The sequence below is a fragment of the Manis pentadactyla genome, chromosome 16 (genome assembly GCF_030020395.1).
Source record: "Manis pentadactyla isolate mManPen7 chromosome 16, mManPen7.hap1, whole genome shotgun sequence".
NCBI classification, from domain to species: domain Eukaryota; kingdom Metazoa; phylum Chordata; class Mammalia; order Pholidota; family Manidae; genus Manis; species Manis pentadactyla.
The window spans coordinates 16198467-16220919 of record NC_080034.1 but is presented as its reverse complement, the minus strand read 5'-3'; positions in this window follow the sequence as shown (position 1 = coordinate 16220919).

Here is a 22453-nt window from a genome sequence, read left to right as displayed (position 1 = left end):
GCTCCTGGCTCACACCAGGAGGGGACAAGAGAGTCCGTGGTTGGCTCATTGTCTAGGGGTTTTATGTGCAGTTGAGGATTTTCAGGAATGAGGGTAAAGGGCTATGGGTGCAGACTTGTTGAGTGGTCCCAGAATGCTCGTTCTTGATGAGTAACAGAGGAGATTTTCAGCTCTGATTCTTTCAAGATAGCAGTTTCCCTCTGGGAGCAGACCAATTAAGACCGCCTACCCTGCTCCCAAGGTGGACTGGGTTGTTGCCTGTTTGCTGAAGTAAGTTAAGAATCTTACTTCTTAACTCCTTGGGCTGTTTAAAATTGGGCTTGCTTACTAAATTAGTCTTTTTCCTAGGTTGCAGTTTACTTGGTTAGGATCAGAGAAGGAAATATAGCACACAGGTACGGTTAAAATATGCTGGGCCTTTTAGCAGGCTAAGGTAAATTTTATAGTGAAGTCACGGTTTATGCTGAGACACTTTTCTTTATCTGCAGAACACTCAAACATTCCAGGCTAAGTTGCTGCTGGGCTTTTGAGTTTTAACTGATCTCACTGAAGATGTGTATTTTCCCAGTCTGGTATCTCTACTTTAGAGAATTAGTGTGACTCTGACTTTGCGTAATGCTTATCACAGAGTTTCAATAGGGACTTCTTTGCACATTGCTACTTGTTCTGATGGTAATTATCTTGCTCTGCTTTTTCTCCAGAGGCCCTCACCCTATTCTGCCTAATCCCATGGTCCCTGTCTCAATAATGCACAAGAAAGCACTTAGAAAATATATGTTATCCAACCATTGCCTAACTTGAATGGTGACTTAGCCTAAGCATGAAAAGATTCTTTCATACGAAGTATTCCTGCCTCAACGCAGTTACTAGACTCTATCTGATTATTTCTTCCTTATTTTAATAACATTCTTAGAGATTTAAAAAACCATATTTAATGTGATTTAATGTGATATACATCTTTTTATTGGGCAAGGTGCCTTGGTATGCTAAATATTTGGTAGATGATTGAATATATTTTAAATGAAGGAATCACCAGTATATGCAGATGTGTTCAAGGAAGTCATTCTTTAAACAGGGATAAAGTGGACAATAGAGCATTGTAAGATAGGTTTATGCTACATCATTTAACATAAGCGTTGATTAGTTCCCAGTAATAATGTAGACTGAGAAGGAAAAATGTATCCCCCAAATTATTTCGCTTTATTTATTATTTCATTTTGTTATAATTTTTTAATTTATATTTTTTGTTATAATTTACTTACTTAAAAATTATTCATCACTGCTGTTCCTGCTTGTCAAAGAGATGTGGAAGAAACAGGTTTAGCTTACTTTGTGTGACTTGCACAGGTGAGGACCATGGCTAGGGGTAGTTGGAGCGGAAGCCATGGGAAATTCCACGTATTCTAGCAGCATTCAGATCAGGAAAGACCTTGGACTGAATGTATAAGATGATAAACGTCAACCTGAAACTAAATGGACCTGTCCTGATCAGGTTTAAAATGTGCAAACAGGGTTTTCCTTAATGTAATGGAAGAACCAGGAGGCCCTCCATCCTTCCCTCCTTCCTTCCTTTGTCCTTTCTCTTTCCATCCCTTTCTCCCTTTCTTCCTTCTTTCCTTTCTTTCAGCCATTTGATTCCTTTTTACTCCCTTTCTGGGTTTGTAAAATGTTAATATTTTTCTGATGTTCCCTGACAATTGCCTCTTGTTCTCAGATAAGTAATTTCTCTGCTTTAGGAGAAGAAACCATGGAGACTGGTCTGTCCCACATTTTATTTGACCGTCTTCTTGCCATTGATATTACTAAGATTTATCAGTGTTTCAAAGGATATTGCTTTTCATTCTTTTTGTTTTCTCTCACCCTTAGGTCACTGACAAAGTGTAGCTAGTATCGTCACCCAGATAATATTGAATCACCCTGATAAAACATGAATGTAAGTAGCTATCCATGTCACAAAGATTGCTTATCTGATTTTGCCATGAAAAGTTGACATGGAGAGTATAATTATGTACCTAAGAGTACACTCTACTCATGACAGACGTTTTATTTCAATGGAAAAGATAACTGGAATTCTGAAAAATGAAATACTTGATAGCTAAAAAGTATTATAGATAATGCTGTAAAGCTCCACCATTTTATAAGATAACATACCAGAGTAATATATATTGGATTTTTTAGACCTAGGATCCAAGATTCTATTCTGCTCAGATTGGATGGTGCCCATCCACAGTGGGGAGGGCCATCTGGCTATCTACTCAGACCGTTAATTCAAATGCTAATTTCTTCCAGAAACACCCCTCACAGACAGACATGGAAATAATGTTTAACCAGATATCTGGGCATCCCTTCGCCTAGTAATGTTGACACATAAAATTAACCATCACATTTGTGTAATTTGTATTTGAAATATCAGTGATTCAATGTGACCCTTACAAAAAATTTAATTTACTCATAAAACTTTACATAGTATCTATATAGTGGTATTTCACAATAATTGGATTTAAATTGAGAGTTGTTCAGCAATAGTTTTTCTGTAGCTGGAAAATAAAATGTAATAAATATCTTAGCCAAGACAGGCATTAATTTTTTTCATGCACATCAGATTTTTATTATTTCAATGATTTTATTCTGGTTGTTCCATGCTACACTTGCTCATCTGAATTTATTATCCATTTCTCTCTCATTATGTATGAAACAGTTTCCTTGTCCAGTTAATATATAATAATCTCAATGTAATGAAAATTTTAATTAGCCTTTCATATCTGAAACCATGGCTCAATTTTCTTGCACTTTAAGATTTTTTTTTTTGAAATATAGAAGTTTTGGGGGATTTAACTATTTGAGATATGCCTATCTTTTAAACTTATGTTTAAAATGCAAATTATTTCCCAAGTGTTGTGCAATTGTTCCATTGTATACAAATCAATGATATATATTTATCAAAATGTATTTAAACAGCCCATAAATGTAACATGTAGAACTCTATATACAAAATGATGAGTTATGAGGGCTAACAGTTTACACAGTTATTAAAATTAAAATATTTGAGTTAAGATATGAGTGCACCATCAAATAGCATGGACTGCAAACTATGCCTGAAACAAGATTTACTTGACTCACTTGTACATTCTCACCTTCTTTATTAATTAACAGTGAAATTTAGTTGATATAAATAATAATTCACTGAGAGAACAAATAGAAGTACTAACTCAGACTACCTCTTTGTGGCTTTGTGCAAAACACTGAACCTCTCTTAACCATCCTTGGCTGTCCAACCTCCATATCCCATCTCCAGGAAGCCCTGACTAAGTCCTCTGAATAGCAACTGATCTCTTTTTTCTCTGCATTTTTTTCCACAGTCCAGTTTTAACCATAGCACACACCATATTTCCCTCCCTGTTTGTTAGTGTAGGTCTGTTTCCCTCACTAGACTATAAATTCTTAGTGGTCAGGGACAAGGCCTTTTCCTTTAGAGTGCTTTATAACATTTTAGATTAAATGCTTAATAACACATTAAGTGTGAAACTTGGAAGGGTCTGGCCTGTCACCTTACTTGGAGGCTAATGTCTTAGCATGCTGCAGACATGAGCCCTCTGCATCAAAGGATAGCACTTTTGCTCACAGAACACCTTATACTAGTCTTATGTCCCAAATCCATGCAGGCCGTGAGGTGAGAGCCAGATTTGCATCATAGGAGAGAAATCCTGAAATAGGAAACTTGGAACTTACATAGGGTAGCTGGTAGGTCTGACTATCTTTCCCTTAGGAGAAAGATTTTTGTGGACAAGGTAAACGAATCCTCTATGTAAGAGGAGAAGAAAGTTATAATTTACTACCCCAGAACGTAAACAAATGGAATTGGGGAGATACATCTCTTTCTCTCTCCAGAGTTCTCTCTTTTTTTCAAATTGTAGTTGACATAATATTATAATAGTGTCAGGTATTTGACATAGTGATTTGACATACATACATTACAAAATGTTCATCCTGATAAGTTTAGTTACCCTCTGTCACCATACCTAGTTATTACAAATTATTGGCTATATTCCCCAGGCTGTACATTTCATCCCCATGACTTATTTATAACCGGGAGTTTGTATCTCTTTGTCCCCTTCACCTATTTCACCTAACTTCCCACCCATCTCCTCTTTGCCAACTACCAGTTTGTTCTCTGTATTTATGAGGCTGTTTCTGGGGTTTTGTTTGTTTGTCCGTTTTCTTTCTTAGAAAGAGTAAGCTGGGGAATAAGATTACCCTGTTTATGAAGCATATTACTATATACCAAGTACTGTTCTAGGCTCTGGGGGCACAGAGCTAAGGCCCTTTTTTTATCCTTTTGAAGTTCTCATTACATAGAGGAAAAGAAATTCATTAACAAATGTGAAATTTGTAATACAGAAAATTTTGTGTAGAGAAAGTATTATGTGTTCTCATACAGTTGGGAGCATTCTAAACAAATTTTGCTAAAACTTGAGACCTGTGCAAGACTAAGCTATGGAAGGAAATTTACAACTGTAAAGGTAGTGGAAATTCCAGAGAGACTGACTTAACTCCCAGAGGTTTGTGTTTCTATTTCAAGGAAAGACGAGGCCTGGGACCTTGGAGACATCTCTGTATTGTAAAGCTGGGGATTCTGGGCTTATCTGGCTAGTGAAGGGATATATTTACATACCAAAGGTTAGAGTTAGAATCTAGGATTCCTCCTCTTGTTCCATTTCCAAGAGTTTCTCACAAGGGGAGGGGGCAGCATATCCATATAACTTAGAGGAAAGTTTTTTAACTATGTCAATGAAAAATTCATTAAAGTCACCTTGAAATAAGGATGGAGTATAATTCCAGCATGGCTAAGGATTTATAAACCCAGAAACATTAACTCCCATGGATCGGAGAAATGTTTCAAGAAATGCAAGTCATAAAAGGATTTTTATGTCCTTGAGGAGACAGGCAAGAAAGGCAGAATTTCAAAGGGTACATTCCATTTATATAAAAAATGTGATGTTAAAAAAAGGTTGGGGTCCATATACATATGGCATCAAAGAGTATTCAGGGGAGGGCAAACATTCCTGCTTATCTTATTTTACATCCTTGAGCAGGAATCTGGACAGCAAAGGTGGACAGATGTAGTGACACACACTTTGTTTAGCTTTTAGCCTGATTTTAATTAACAGACACTATTACAGAGTTAGAAAGTTGAAGTTTTCAAGGGTGGCCATTGTGAAATTCCCAGAGTTGAAGCTTTAAACACTTAGGCCTTAGAAATCTTTTTGGTGGTCCCTAGTATGGTGGTCAGCTTTTCTTTATTTTGCATCTATTTCTTACCTACAGCACAGACTCTGTTTGTTTGTATGAGATGTTTGCTCTGACTTTCAAAGCATCACCTCAGGGATAAGAATTGTACCAGTACTGTTTGCTGTGAGTGAGTAGAAATCTGTCTCTGATCTAGAGAATCTAGTACATGCATTCAGAACAACATTAATGAAGACGAACAGAAATTAGAGGTTCTTTAAAATAAGAGTTATGAGCGTTCTGTAAACACAATGAAGGAAGCTACTACTCTCCTCCAGGACTTGGTTGGATTTCACTTACTTTCAACAAAGAATAAGTATACCCATAATGGTTTTCAATGTGCATTTTCATTAGAACATATGGCATCACTCTTTAAATTAATGAAGTGATACTTTCCTCATTCTGAAGGATCATTTTGAAAGAATGGCATGAGCAATATTACTTACCAGACATTTAGGAGGCAGCATGTATAGTAAAGAGAGCATTTATGGGCTTCAATAAGAGCCAGTCAGACCTGAGTTTGAATATCACCTGTGGGAGACTGGACTTACTAATTAAATTATATCAGTTTCAATATCTTAAAAATGGACTATTAATGTTTAATTTAAAGAGTTGTTCTAAGAGGAAAATGAAATAACCATGTTAAATGCTTAATGTGGTGCTTAGAAACAATTGGTGCTAAATCAGTGTTTGTTCTTTTTTCCTTCCTTCTACCACTTTGCAAAAGACCATTTCAATTGTAAAATTGAATAATTAAAGGACATTATTTCTGTTATTTGCCTATCTGTGCAAATATCTTATTCCTGAAATGGGACTTTGCACACACTGAACTTATGTTGGGAATTTACTACACATTGTGAATATGTAAAGAATAACCTTCTTAAGTGGGTGACTTTAGACTTTTGAGAAATCTTAAAAGAACTGTAGGACTTGGAAGCAATGATCTTTCTGGACTTTACTGTTATCTATATTCAGGATTGCAAATAACCTGAATCTATGAGTCACATCCTAAACTATTTTTAGCTCAAAACAATTAAATTAATGCCATTAGAAGAAAATGCTGTTTTATTTTTGTTCATTCATGCATAGATTTCTACAGTGTTGAAATTACTGAAATATTGCAGTGGAAACTTTTGTCTGAAGTTTCTATAGATAGACAATCTGAAAAAATAAGTTATATGATTTCTCCAACTATATGCTCTGAAAACTTTTTGTTTTTATTGCTTTTTGTTTTGCCACCAAGTGAGCACAACCTTTTTAGTAGTAAAGTATTGTTTAAAATGGAGGCCATTTCTGAGGAGTTGTGAAACTGAGACTTGAGGAATTCCGTGTTTCCAAAACTAAGAACTGCTGGCCTTTCAGAGTGAATTTCATTGAATCACGCTTGGTTTGTAGTAATAAGAGCTGAAAGTCATTCATATCCTGATGATTACATGGGCTGGTCTTTGTTGCTTCATCCATCATTGTTTAAGAAGTAAATAAACAGAAATATTCCCATGGGCATAAAGGAGAGTCATATGCACAAATTGATGGGAGAATGGAAGGAAGACCTCTAAGAGTGATGATATAATTGTTCTAAAAAATTCCTTTATATAAGTCCAGGTAAACCAAAAATACACACTATTAAAAGTGGGGAAGAGTAGGGTATTCATCTGCTTTTTTCTGTGCTATGAATTCAAAGTTTTATGATGTAGGAAAAGAGTCCAATTTTTCACATATAAATTGCATTGGTTAGATGAGCTAGCACCTTCAATTTCTAGTTGTGATCATGGGCTAACCAAGCAGAGCTTTATATGTGATGTTTCAATTGCCTTAAAATGCCAAAACTAGTTGAAGGAATATTCAGTTCATGTCTAGAGTAGAACAACAGGTTAACTTAACATCATGAATAGTAGTCAGTCAGCATCACTGACCTAATCACCCAAGGTGTTTCGCTCTTGTTCTCCCCCTCGCTGTCCCCTTGTGAGCGCTCTCACTCAATGGCATCTTAAAGAAATTGCATGAGGAGAGGAAGTCTGGAACATTTGTATTAGTTTTCCCAGCAATCTTGATCTTTTCACTATGACAGAACCAAGACATTTGTCTTTCCTTCGGTTAATACCACTGAAAGTTTCAGGCTGGTAGAATTATTCCATCACATAAATCGTTTGACAGAAAAGACCCTTAAATATCTGGAGCCAAAGGTTTTCTTCTCTAGAGTGGGGATAGGAACGTAATCCATCTGCTTGATCCCTCCCTTAAAATATGTATGACTGAATTATCTTCCTTTAATTACTCATAAATTTGTCATCCTTGATAGTTACTTTAAAATATTTCCTACTGAAAGATTTATTTTCTGTTTCAGTATATCAGGAAATTTTTGTCTTTGTGGTGGTGAACAGCACAGGTCTAGTTAATTTTTTATCTTCATGATATTTATTTATGCTTCCAATAGTTATTTATTGAGGACCTGCTATGTGGTTAGCAGAGATTGTGTCCTCAAGGAACTCATAGACTAGTGAGAGAGACAAAGAAGCAAACATATGCCGTGCATTAAGTGCTATGGTAGAGGTAAGAAAGCACATGGAGTGGACGTTTAATTCAGTCCTGGTGGGGTCAGGGAGGATTTTCTGGAGGAGGTGATGTTTCATTTGGTATCTGAAGGATAAGGAAAGTTAATCTAGGAAGAGGAGGAAGAGTACCTCAAGCAAAGGGAACAGAATGTGCTAGAGACCAAATGAAAAGATGAGAATGAAGAAATCTGCCAGGTAGACAGACCAAGGAGTTTTTACTTCATTTTATTTAGAAACTATCTCCCTGTGACTAAGTGGTTAAACATATCTTGATGGACACCTTGAATGTCATAAGAAATAATTGACATCACAATATGGGCTAAGTTGAGCTCGTTATAAGAATGTTCTAGTTCTAGTTCTTAGTGCAAGTTAACTAAGACCTAAGACGAAGTAGAGTTTTAACAGGGATTATCTTAGTAAGTTATCTCCCATTACTGTTTATTACTCATATCTGAAGAAATGATTAATTTCAACCTATCATTTTGCTATGTTAGAAATTTCTCATAATTTAAGGTTCAAAATGGTAATAAAAATCATGGATCATCTTTGCCATAAATAGAATTAAATTTTTGAAAAATGCATTCAGATATGAATTAATATAGCTGGCCCTATGTGCCATAATATACACAGAGAGCATGTGATGAATAATTTGCATCATATTGTTTTTCTTGCTATAAAAAGAATTTAGTTTTATTTTGTGAACTGAAACCACTAGGTAAGGCTTTTGAAGAGCTGGACAGAGTATGTCTTCACTTAGTCCTGCTTGTGTGCACGCTTAATCAGATCATTCTATAGTAGTTTACATGAATTTGCGTAGGCAATTAGTGTATCATTGCTTGTACACCTCATATGTCTGTAATTATAATGGCTGTTTGGCCTATTGCCAACCATATTAAAGAGTCCATATATTGCATTAAATAAGGTCTCCTATTGTTCAATTCATTAGCAGTAGTCCTGGTCCATCCAAACACAAGAAAAAGCAGTTTGGAGAAAGGAATTAACTAATGCATATAGATAAGGCATTAGTTATGGAACAGACCTAGTCTTAAAAATGTTTTGTTAAAGCAAATGTTTTAATCCAGTGAATTCTGCTCTCTCTGAGGAATTATCCCATATAGAAATGTAATATTTTGCCTCCACCAATGGTACCATATGTAGAGGCCTATTCTGCCTCCTCTTGAATTAGTTTACATAAACAAACTAAATATGTTCAAAGACGGACAGAGTAGAGTATTTAAAGTTAAGCAACACTGTAATCTCTGGGTTTGTTTCTCAAGGTCAGATTTGTCTGATGTAAATTTTGTCTGGTGAATCGATACAATATGAATTACTTCTATGCAATCCTTCATAGAGATTTTGCTATTGTCACTTCCTCCTCTTGCTGTGCCCATCCACATCCATAGTCTAAATGTCCGGTGTTGTTTATCAGACCCTGGAATCCCAGACACCTGCCTGAAGACTTCTCCTTACACTCTTTTTCATGTTGGTCCCAAATTCTGGGATATTTTCCTCCCAAGTTCTTATGAAATTGCCATGACTATATTATAATCAAAGGACTATGTTCTGTGGTGTTCCAAGAGTTCATATATATTAGTAAGAACATAGACATTATAGGAGAAAATCAGCAAAACATAAGAATAAGCAATTCACGGAAAAATGAAGTTCTTATTAAAAGAGCTTTAGTGTTATTCTCATAAAGGGTTGGTGAACATACAAACTGATGTGACATTTTTTTTGGTTAATTAACAGCATTATTCAAATTTTAAAAATGCTCACAGCCTTTTACTCAACCATTCTACTTACAGGATATTTTCCCCAACAAAACTCACATAGCAGCATTTGTAACAAAACAAACCAAAGAGCCAAAGAAAAATCAGGAACGATACAGGCATACTTCATTTTATTGTGCTTTGTTTTATCACACTTCACAGATACTACATTTTTTTTTACAAATTAAAGATTTGTGGCTACTGTCATTAGAGCAAGTCCCTTGTTGCCATTTTCCCAACAGTATTTACTCACTTCATGTCTGTGTGTCATATATTGGTAATTGCAGTATTTCAGAATTTTTGATTATTATTATATTTCCTGTGGTGATTTATGATTAGTGATCTTTGATGTTTCTATTGTAATTGTTTTGGGGCACCATGAACTAAGACCATTAAAAAAGTAGCAAATTTAATCGATTAATGTTGTGCGTTCTGACTGCTCCACTGGCTGGTCATTACCGTCTCTCCCCTTCTCCTTAGGCCTTCCTTTCCCAGAGACACAATATTGAAATTAGGCAAATTAATAAACCCATGGTGGCCTCTAAGGATTCTGTGAAAGGAAGAAGTTGCATGTCTCTCATTTAAAATCCAAAGCTAGAAATGATTAAGCTTAATGAGGAAGGTGTATAGAAAGCTGAGACAGGCTGGAAGTTCTCTGCCTCTTGTGCCAAACACTTAGCTAAGTTGTGAATGCAAAGGAAAGTTCTTGAAGGAAACGAAAAGTGCTACTCCAGTGAATATACAAATGATAAGAAAGCAAAGCAGCCTTAATGCTGATACAGAGAAAGTTTGAGTGGTCTGGATAGAAGGTCAAACGAGCCACAACGTTCCCTTAAGCCAAAGCCTAATCCAGACCAAGGCCCTAATTCTCTTCAGTTCCATGAAGGCTCAGAAAGGTGAAGAAGCTCTAAAAGAAAAGTCTGAAGCGAGCAGAGGTTGGTTCATGAGGTTTAAGGAAAGAAACCATCTCCATTAACAAAAAGTGCAGGTGAAGCAGCAAATGTTGATACAGGAGCTGCAGGCAAGGTGTCCGGAAGATCTAGCTGAGATCTTGAGACAGAATTTATTTCTAGAGAGATAAGTTTCTTGAAATGGAATCTATTCCCGGTAAAGATTCTGTGAAGATACTGAAATGACAAGAGATTAGAATATTACACCCATTTGCCTGATGAAATAGTGGTTGAGAGAATTGACTCCAATTCTGAAAGAAGGCCTCCTGAGGATGAAATGCTATCAAACAGCATCCCATGATACGGAGAAATCGTTCATGAACATGAAGAATCAATTGATACAGCAAACTGCACTGTGGTCTTATTTTAAGAAATTGCCACAGCACGCACCCCCTGCCCTTCAGCTTCCACCACCCTGATCAGTCAGCAGCCATCAACGTCAAGGCAAGACGCTGGCGAAAAGGTTATGACTTGCTGGAAGCTCAGATGATGGTGAGCATTTTTTAGCATTCAAGTATATTTGCATTGAGATATGCATTGTTTGTAGGCATAATGGTAATGCATATATAATAAACTACAGCGTAGTGAAAATAGAACTGTTACATGCAACTGGGAAACTAAACAATTCACTTGACTTGCTTTATTGCGATATTCAGTTTATTGTGGCGGTCTGGAACTGAACCTGCTATATTGCCAAGTGTGCCTGTGTAAACTGTAGTAGCATGATCTGAAATCACTGGTACAGTGTGTATGATGGAGGCTGACGGGAGATAAATAACCAGAATATTGGCTTATGAGGCCAGATTACAGAAGATCCAAATTCATACCAGAAACTAGTGATTTATTATATATATGAATGTATGTGTATTCATTCACTTATTTTGGTTTTTGTTTAAAGACAACCAATAACACGGCCAGGGCTATTCTGGAATGCTCTGACGTAATACGCTGGGTTGAGTCAGGGAGTCAAGGAAACTGAGGTGTGTTCTGAAATTACTTCACAGCAGTTTTCTTACTTTACTGCTACCTCTCACGCCTTTCAGATTCATGTCTCTATTAGAAAACATGAAATTCTATTTTGAACACATGAGGCAGATTGAACGACTGATAATTATTTAGGTCTCCTTAATTATTTGCATGTCAAGGTGGTGCACATTAACCTCAATGAACCTCTGTTGTGGAACCCCACCGCCTACTGCAGCATTAAGAAAAACATCAAGCACTGCGCATGTGAGAGGAAAGGGAATATATACCTTTCTGGGTAGGAGGGGCTCCTTGCAGTTTGCTCCCCAGGTTCATTCCCCTTGGCTGTTTCTACTTTCATAATATTGCCTGTTTTCCTTTCTCAACCCACAGATCTCAAATAGTGCCAGGTTTCTCTGCAGTAGATTAGTTTCTGACTGCAGTTATATTCTGATCCATTGCTAACCAGTCAGCTGTGCCAGTTATGTGTGGTAGTGATTTGACTTTAGGATACGTGTTTCAGAATCTAATTAGAGTTTTCGAGCTTCTCTAGATGTTTAAGATAAAGATTTGACATATACCAATTCTCATTCCTGGTACATGAAAATATTTCCATATCTATATGATTTTTGGTCCACCTTCCATTCTTATTTTAAATACCCTCTGCACCTTCTGCTTCTATTGTGAGTTCATGAAATATTTTTGGAAGTTGGATGGGTATAAATACATAAAATATGGGGAATATCATATTATTGTTGTCTTTTATACAGACAAGATAAAGTATCCAAGATAATGTGGGTTCAGTTCTAGACCATCACAATAAAGCCAATATTGCAATAAAGCCAGTCAACTGGATTTTTTGGTTTCCCATTGCACATAAAAATTATGTTTACATGGTGCTGTAGCCTAAATGTACAACAGCATTACGTCTAAAACAAAAATGTACATAACCTGAACTTAAAAATGTTTTAGTGCTCAAAATGGAAATCATCATCAGAACTTTCAGAGAACTCTAATCGCTCGCTGATCACAGATCACCATGACAAATATAAAAATAATGAGATAAAGTGAAGCCTGAGAAAATGAGGGATGCCTCTATGCTTTAGTTCCACTTGCCACTTTAATTCCATGTTAGAGACATGCAAAAAACAGAAAGGAGAACTCACTCTGTAAGAGAATGTTATTTTCTCAGCTAATGATTCAATAAATAAAAGTTCTCAACAAAATAACCTGCCAGAGGTATCATTTGGCTCGCTCAGGAACACCTTTTCCTTGTCTGCAAGCCACATTCCTCGAGCTATTGCCACTTCAAGGAAGCCAGAAACACTCGTAGCCAAAAGAGGGCCATAAACAGAGGGACTTTGAAATTTTATCCAGGAAAATAATGGTGGTGTAGACTTTAACAACCTCCATTGAGAAGGGGACGATAGTTTGACAAAGAAACATAAAATTACCAAGAATTATGTTAACAACCAGATGATGATCAATAGTTGATAATGTTTGAAAGTCAGACATGACTGTAACAAGGCAGAAATATGAAGCAAAATGAGTGTGTAAAATAATATATATCCATTTGAAAAACATACTTAGGAATGCAATAAGTAGGCAATTTAGATATAGATAAGTTATGCCTACATGTGCTAAGATCAATACATGTAAGACCATCCTTCTTGGCTTATGGTAATAAATATTAAGGTCATGAAGCTTATTATTTTCCCAATAACTTCACTTGAAAATAACTCATAAATATTAGTATACACACATGTAAACAAACCCAATATAGTATTTTACATCAGAGAAACAACATTGAAATAAATGGGATCTGGTCTCTGAGTGGTCACATATTTAACGTGAATCAGAAGTGGTGCTGATGATGGGTATTTTTATTTTCACTGTTTCAGAAAATGATACATGGGCTTTCCAACAACACCATCAGGCTGATGATGGCAGTCATAAATTAGACTTGATTGAGATTTGAGTGTTTCAAATGATATTTCACAAACACCATGTTTCCTGAAATAAAATGGCATTGGTGATACTTCCCTTATGTCCTTCCCTCTCTCAGTAAGGAGCAGAGATAGAAAAGAAAGGCACAAATAATAGTTGGGGCAAGGTCAGTGTTTAAAGACAGGGTGTAAATCTAGGAGGGTTTCATATCCAATATAATTTTTGGCTGTCGACATCAGGGGAAAAGGTTAAAATATCTACTTTCAGCTTAAAGGGATCTGTTACCCTTCTGTTGATGCTGAGAACTCTGAGAATGGTGGGTCTGTCCCAGCCAGCTAGTGCAAAAAATATTTTCAAAATAGGCCCTCGACATTGCTATTGAATATTCAAATATAATTGTACATTTCTGTCTTGGGTTTTTTTTCTTTTTTAAAAAAATTGAGGTATAATTGACATACATTGTATTCGTTTCAGGAGGACAACATAATGATTTGATATTGGTATACATTGTGAAATAATCACCACAACAAGTCTACTTAACATCTGTCATCTACACGGTGACAAAATATTTTTTTTCTTGTGATAATAATGTTTAAGACTTACTCTCTTGGCAACTTGAGGATATGCAGTACTGTATGAACTATAGCCACTGCTCTACATTACAACCACAAAACTTACTAATTTTATAACTGGAAGTCTGTCGCTTTTGACTTCCTTCACCTATTTTCCCCACCTCCACTCCCACCTCTGACAATCACCAATCTGTTCTGTTTCTTTGGGCTTCATTTTTTTTGTTTTTGTTTTAAATTCCTCATATGAGTGAGATCATACGGTATTTGTCTTTCTCTCTCTGACTTATTTCTTTTAGCATAGCAATCAGTGTTCATCCATTTGTGTCAAATGGCAAGATTTCATTCCTTACGGTTGAATAGTATTCCATGGTGTGTGTGTGTATCTATATATATTCTTCCATGTGGAAATTTAGTCTGTGTCCATATTTTATCTGTTGTAAAAAATGCTGCAATGAACATAGATGTGCATGTATCTTTTCAAGTTAGTGTTTTCATTTTCTTTGGATAAATACCCAGAAGTGGAATGGCTGGATCACATGGTAGTTCTGTTCTTAATTTTTTGAGGAACCTCCACACTGTTTTCCATTGCGGCTGCACCAATTTACATTCCCACCAGCAATGCACAAGGTACCCTTTTCTCCACATCCTTTCCAACATTTGTTATTTCTTGTTTTTTGATAATAGCCATTCTAAGAGGTGTGAAGTGGTATCTCATTGTGGTTTTGATTTGCATGTCCCTGATGATTAGTAACGTTGAGCTTCTTTTCATGTGTTTGTTGGCCCTCTGTATGTCTTCTTTGGAAAAATGTCTGTTCAGATCTTCTGTCCATTATTTTAATAGGACTGCTTGTTTTTTTGCACGTGTTTGTTATTGAGTTGTATGAGTTCTTTACATATTTGGATATTAACCCCTTATCACATATGTGATTTGCAAATATTTTCTTCCATTCAGTAGGTTGTCTTTTCCTTTTATTGATGGTGTCCTTTGCTGTGCAGAGACTTTTTAGTTTGATTCAGTCCCACTTGTTCATTTTTGCTTTTGTTGCTTTTAGTGTTTCTCTGTCTACTCTTTTAAATAGTGGGTATATTAAGAATATAGGTGTGTGTTTTTTTGTTTTTTGTCTTACTATTGAGACCTGTTGTGGTAGTAGCTGCTCATGAAATGTCTGATGGTATTGAAATCATAATGCAACAGAGAAAAAATAATGGATATGAATAGATATAGGTTCAGAGATTATTAGAACTGAAAAGAAACTCAGATCATGTGGAGTGCATGGCATCAGAGCATAAGATTTGTTATCATGGCAAACTAACTGCCATTATGTCTCCATCATTTACTGGCTGTGGGACGTATGACTGAGTGTCAGTTTCCTCTGATAAAGTATAATTCTTCATATACTGTCTTTAGTGTGACTTCTTTCGAAGGTAGAGCCTGAGTCAAGAGCTTGGGTGTAGGTAGCTTATTTGGGACATGATCCCAGGAGGCAGGAGTAAAAAAGTAGGGACAGTGGGACTTGGAAGGAGGGAAAGCCAGCAGCGCAGTAGTTTATTATTGAGTTTGCTATTCTAGGTTGCAGGGTTTTGATTACACCAGGGATTTTTAGAAGAGTTTAGGGTATCTCCCAGAAATGTAGCTGTAAAGAATTGGAGGCTGGGGCATTTGTCCCCCGCTGATTGAGAGTTGTTCCCAAGGATGTTAACACCCCCACATCAGGGGTGTTCTTGCAGAAGCTTGCAGCTGGCTCTTGAATCTGTGGATGCAGAATAGTAGAGTCATGAAAAACCTCTTAATGCAAATAAAACTGTCCACGAAAGAAAGCTGTGGAAGAAATCAGAGAAAGGAAAAGGGATGTGGGACATCAAAAACATGTATTGTTTGAGATACCTAATATGATTGTGTAATTAAGGTACTTGATACTTTGTAAGCCCTGAAGAAGTGTTTCCTTGTCCTTCATCTTAAAAATGAGAGAAGACGCGGGGAAGTGTTCGATTTTATACAATTATTGAATGCCAGAAGTAGGACTGAATCCCTGTTATGTGACTCCCATTTACTTCACTCCCCTTCTTGGCATGCTACCATTCACGTGGCTCTAAGGTATAAGGTTGTATACTGACTATCCTTTCTTTAATCAAGCTTAGAATAAGTACTGGACATTTTATCTGGATGGTCTGAAATTTCTACCTACATCCTTCCAAAGAAGGGGCAAGAAGAAGTGTAGCATTAACACAGGTCTGGTCTTGTAAACAAGCGTTTAGCTTATCACATGGCTGAAATGCTGAAAAAAAACTGTTTTTAAGATAATTTCTGAAAACTCTTTTGTTACCTCTTAGACATAAGGTAGCACTCTCCCCCCCATCCCCTCCACACACACATACACAGAAGAGGTGGCTTCTGAGGATCCTTTAGTTGGGAAAACTATGGCCCTTGGCAAGGAAAGCATTGTTTTTTGTTTGGTTGATTTTTGTTGTTGTTTTAGAGTAGTTATAGCTTTGTTTTTCAAGTTTTTGTTTGCTTTCTCTGAAGTCCACTGCTTTTATTTTCACTTACTCACTGGTACTCTATTTCTGTGTGTCCGGTTTTCAAAAATGTGTTGCAGTAGTTCTCCTCCATCCCACAGGCTGATCTGCAGACTTCCTATATACTTCTTCCCTCCTGCCCCACCCCCAGCCTGCTTACCACCCCGTGACAGATAATAACTTCCAACCCTTCTCTTAGGATTCCATTTTCATTTTCTGTTTGAGCCAAGCTATTTGGCAGGCGGGTTACCTTTGGTTTTCAAACAGTATATTCATATTAACTTGGTCTTATTCTCTGAATTGACTAGAATGCGAATTCAATGATTGCATATAAAAAGGAATACATATGGTGATGAGGGAAATAGAGAGTTTTAATACTGATTAAGTTGAAGTACATGATTTCTTTGCTATTATAGAGATGATGCCTAATATATATTAAAAACTTCACTCCTATTTTTAATTAAAAATGATATAGCACAAATAAATAAATAATATATTAAATACTGAAATAATGTGATTTAAAGGACTTGGAAATCATCATGTGTTAAAATGCAAAGTTTTTTAAAAATATCCCATATGGGTCTTTATTATATGTAGATGCTTATGCTAATGTGTATTAAAATGTAGACTTATGGAACAGAGGCCTGAAACCCTATCTTACAATCCTGGTCATATAACCTGCCATCCTTGACACCATGAGAAAATAATTTTGATATTTCTTAGTAATAGTTATTAAATTGCAATTATTTCCATCCTGTCTACTTTAAGACCTTGTAGTAATGATGAAATGATTACTATTATTATACAGACAGCTCATGATGCATTTTGATTAAGTAGAGAGCTACTGAATAGTCAAAACACATCTGATTTCAAGGCAAAAGATAGGTATTCTGGTTCAAAGAAGCCTTGGGTTGGTAATTACATACAATCAAGGTAAAGTTACTACCATTACCTATGCACTGGGTTTAGAAAGTGTAAACTGCATAAATGTGTATGAAAGTTTCAGTGGCTGCTTACTATGAATATCCAGAAGCCATATTTCAAAACATGATTCCTTCCCAGCAATATTATAGAAAAGTCCAACATGGAAAGGACAAATATGCTGGAAAACAATGTACTGCAGACTGTTGTGGGAATGACTGTATTGGGGATGGGATATGAGGCTTAGCTGATAGTTAAGGAGCAATTCGCCTGCATATAACAGAAAGCCCTAAAATAGTGGCTTCACAAGACAGCTGGTTTGCCAGCTCTATAGGTTTCTTCAGTCTTTTACTCAACTATCCTTAATTAGTGATGTCACTCCTCAAGGTTGACACATTGTCCAAAATAGCTACAAGTCTTTGTTTCAAGAAAGTCAGAACAGGTATTCAGAAATTCTGTCTTTTTTTTTTTCAATGTTTTGTGAACCTCCATTCATTTCAAAATGAAAAGTTAAAAAAAACACACAGAAAAATGGGGGCAGTTCTTCACTGGAGGAGTGGGGAGCATTATAATTCAACATATATTACACCATGGCCAAGAGAATGTACTGTTTTAAAAATAATAAAGATTATTTAGAACAGTAGTTCTTAATGTTAATATGAGGGTAAGGATTAAATGTTTTTCTGTGTATGTAATAATTCTGAGGGGCAAAAGACTTCATTACTTTCATCAAAATATCAACAGAGAGTAACTTAGAACAAATGGATGATTTGAATTTTGTACCTAAATGATGTCTTCTTATTCAATGAATTCTATTCTCAAATATTGGTCAAAACAAAACCTGTGAGTTCATGTTACACAAAAAGGAGAAAACCAAAAACAGTATAAATGAAAACACAAAATAAAGCCCAGTTGCTCATCAGTCACAGGAAGTAATTAAGACACAACCCCTTATTATGTAAATTGGCAATTTGAAGGGAAACAATTAAGCACTTATTTTGTTTTCCCTTTATTTTCATTGTAAGGTAACCAAAGTAGCTCATACTGATAAGAGAGTTATTTACAGAAGAATCTATGCTAGTAAATGTAGATGAAATGTTAGAAATATAAAATCATGATTGTGCAGTTCCTAATGCTATAATCCCCATCACTGCATCAAATAAAAAGTTGATAGATAAATTTACAAGGATTTGTTTCCTAACATTTGGATACAATTTGAGTTTTAAGCAGCACCTAGGAGTCTTTTTGCCAATAGTGTTGAACTTTGGTCCAACCAAGCTTTCTTAGGTGATTTCTAGTTCTTAAGAAATATGAGGAATAAGAAAAAAAAAGTTAAAAACACCACAAGGAGAGGAAGCAGACAAAACCAGAATATAGGATAGTCTATAGGAACTTTGATCCAGTACTTCAATAAGTCAGTGGCATTTAAAAAAAGAAAGAAAGACACATAAAGATTCAACTGTGGCAGAAAGAGAGATGCACCTCTCAGATCCCCATTCAAGAAGACACTGTTGCCTAGGTAGGAGCCGTGTCTCTAGCTGACAGCCTCCGGATTTGTGTTCCTGTAAGACCTCCTCAGTTTTTCTTTCTCTTTAGCTAATGAGTAAACAAGAATGTGGTACTATGAATAATGCTGCTGTGGATATCAATGCACAAGTATTTTTTTTAGTGTTTTTTTTAATTGAAGTATCACTGATATATTAGTTTCAAGTATATAGCACAGTGGTTCAGCAGTTACCCATATTATTAAATCTTCACCCCCATTAGTATAGTTACTTTCTGTCAACATAGGAAAATTCAACACACCAGTTTTTATATGCACATGTTTTCAATGCTCTTGGGTAGACATCTAGGAGTTGAATTGCTGGCTCATATGGTAATTCTATGTTTAACTTTTTTAGGAACTGCCAAACTGATTTCTATAGAAACGACACCATTTTCATTCCCCCTGGTAATGTATAAGGGTTCCAGTTTCTCTACATCTTTACCAACACTTGTTATTTTCCACTAAAAAACATCATGTTCATCCTAGGGGGTGTGAGGTGGTAGCTCTTTGTGTTTTTGATTTCCCTAATGGCTAATGATATTGAGCACCCTTTCATGTGTTTTTTGGCCATTTGTGTATCTTCACTGGAGAAATGTCTACTCAAGTCCTTTGCCCATTTTTTAATCAGGTCGTTTATCGTTTTGTGGTTTGTTAGTGAATGCTGTTTATATGTTGTGAATTCTAAACACTTATCACACATGTGATTTGCAAATATTTTCTCATATTCAATGGGTTGTCTTTTTTGTTGATATTGCCCTTTGATACAGAAAAGTTCTAATTTTCATGAAGTCCAATTTATATTTACTTTTGTTGATTGTGCTTCTGTTGTCATGTTAAGGAATTATTGCCTAACCCAAGGTTATGAAGATTTACACTTATGATTTCTTCAGAGTTTTATATTTTTAGCTCTTTTGGTTAGGTATTTCATCTAACTCAGGAAAACAGATATCCGTTTCCCCAGGGTTTGTTTTGTTGCTTGTAGTCGTGTTATGTCTAGTGACTTTTCTCAACCAATTTGTAAAGTCTGTATTCTTTGTCACATATAGCCACTGAAATCTCTTCCACTAGTTTAATGATCATCTAGTCACTGGACGAAGGTTTTCTTGAACTTCTGCAACAAAAAACTCCACCCTCTTTGCAGATGGACTACGTGGCAGATGGGCTCGGTGTATCTGTTTTGGAGCGTGACTTCCACACGCATCTAAACAGCTTCCAACTCTCCTGAGTGTTCATTTCTTGCTTGTGGAGACTCTAAAAGTTAGTCTGAGGTGAGGCCTTAGGGCCTTCTCAGGTCTTTCCTGAGCATGCACACAATCTTGGATATATGCATGGGTTTCTAGATTCCCAAGAGCATATCAGAGCTTTCAAAGCCCTTATTCCCCTGAGTATCTTACTCCCCAGACTTCCCTCCCGAGCTTTTGTTTAGTCTGCCATTTGCCTCAACTCTTTTCCATTGCCCCAAACAGCAGTGGCTTAGACGAATACACTTGCACGTAGGTGTTTTTGACAGACGCCCTTGTGTAGACAACTCAGAACTAAGAGAGTTCCAAGTTAGGTGAGGGTAAAGCCAAGATATTTCAGCTGGTCCTTCAGGGAGCCACCTGATAGGTCAAAACAAACAACCATAATTCTTTGTGAATGAGGTCCAGTCTGCTCCCTCTAATACGGGTATTTGCACTGGGAATATGAGCGGTTTTCTTCAGCACCATTACCAAGTTAGGCAGTGGTAGAAGGAACCATAAAGCTTATAACTCTTCTTGAAAATTTAGCTAGTTTTTCATGATTAATCATTCCCTTGGTTGATGAAGGCTTTTGGTTAATTTCCAGAAATCTAGACAAGTGGATTTTAACAGTTTTGTCAACTCTTTTGTTGCTTTAATGGACTTTTGAAATTCATTACTCACTCTGCTGTTTTTGCTGATTTTATTTGTAAGCTATCTTTTGATTGCTATTAGCATGATATATATTTTCCATCATTTTAGTTTTGACCTATTTGTATCTTAATACATAAAGTGATTCATGTATATAGTATAGAGTTTGTCCTTGCTTTTTTGTCCTGTATGGCAATCTGCCTTTTAATTGGGCTATGTAGACGACTATTTATATATATAAATTGGGTTACTATAATGGTTATATTTAAATCTGTTGTCATGTTATTGCCCTTTCTTTGTTCCTTCTGTTCTTTCCCCTTTTCCCTCTTTTTCTGACTTTTTTATGAAATCACTTATTATCTCTTTTTTATTTTATTAGCTATGACTCTTTTCGTGGTTTCTTCAGTATTTATACTGCACATCTTTTAGCACAGTTAATCTTTGTGTGAAATTATGCCACTTTCCTAATAGAATAAGAATTTTACAAGGTTTTCTCTTCCTAGCCTTTGTACTATTGTTGCTATACATTCTACTTTTACTTGTACTTTAACTTCTAAAATACATTATTATTATTTTAAATAGCCATCTTTTAAGGAGATTTAATTAATAAGGAAAAATTATATATATATTTTGATTAATAAGAAAAAATGTATACATATATTTATGATCAGTATTGCCAGTGACCTTCATCTCTGTATATAGATCACATTTCCAATTACAATAATGTTGTTATACATAGGAGTTCCTTTAAGATTTGTTTTATTGCCAGTCTGCTGTTAATGAATTCATTCAGCTTTTATATGCTTGAAAAGGTATAAAAGTATTTTGCTTTCATTTGTGAAAAGGTATTTTCACTGGATATATAATTCTAGGTTGACAGATTTTTTTTTCTTTTTTACTTTAAAGGTGTTGCTCCAGTATCTTTTTACTTGCATTGTTTTAAAAAGAAGTCTGCTGTTATCTTTATGTTCGATCCTTTATAGAGAATGTGGTTTTTTTTCTCTTGTTGCTTTTAAGATTTTATCTTTATCATTGGTTTTGAGCAGTTTGCATTAGATATGTGTTGGTATAGTTTTTTTCATATTTCTTATGCTTGGGGTTTGTTAAGCTTCATAGATCTGTGTATAATTTTCACCGAATATAGGAAAATGCTGGCTTCTATTTTTTTCAACACTTCCATCCTTTAGGCCCTCCTGTTACTGCTGTATATTAGGCTATTTGAATAATACTATAGCCTATCATACTCATTTCACTTTTTTTATTCTGTTTTTCTCTTTGTGTTCATTTTGGATAACTTTTATTACTATCTCTTCAACTTTGTTAATCTTTTCTTCTGCAATATCTATTCTGCTATTAATCCCATCTAGTGTGTTTTTCACTTTCCACATTGTAGTTTTCAACTTTATTAGTTTGATTTTGGACTTTTTCATGTCTCCCATGTCTCTACTTACAAATATGGAATGTTTTATTAATGTCCTTGAATATTAATTCTAGCGTGTTTCAATTGTGGTTCAGTTTTAAGGCTGACTTTTTCCCTCAACATGGATTATATTTTCTTA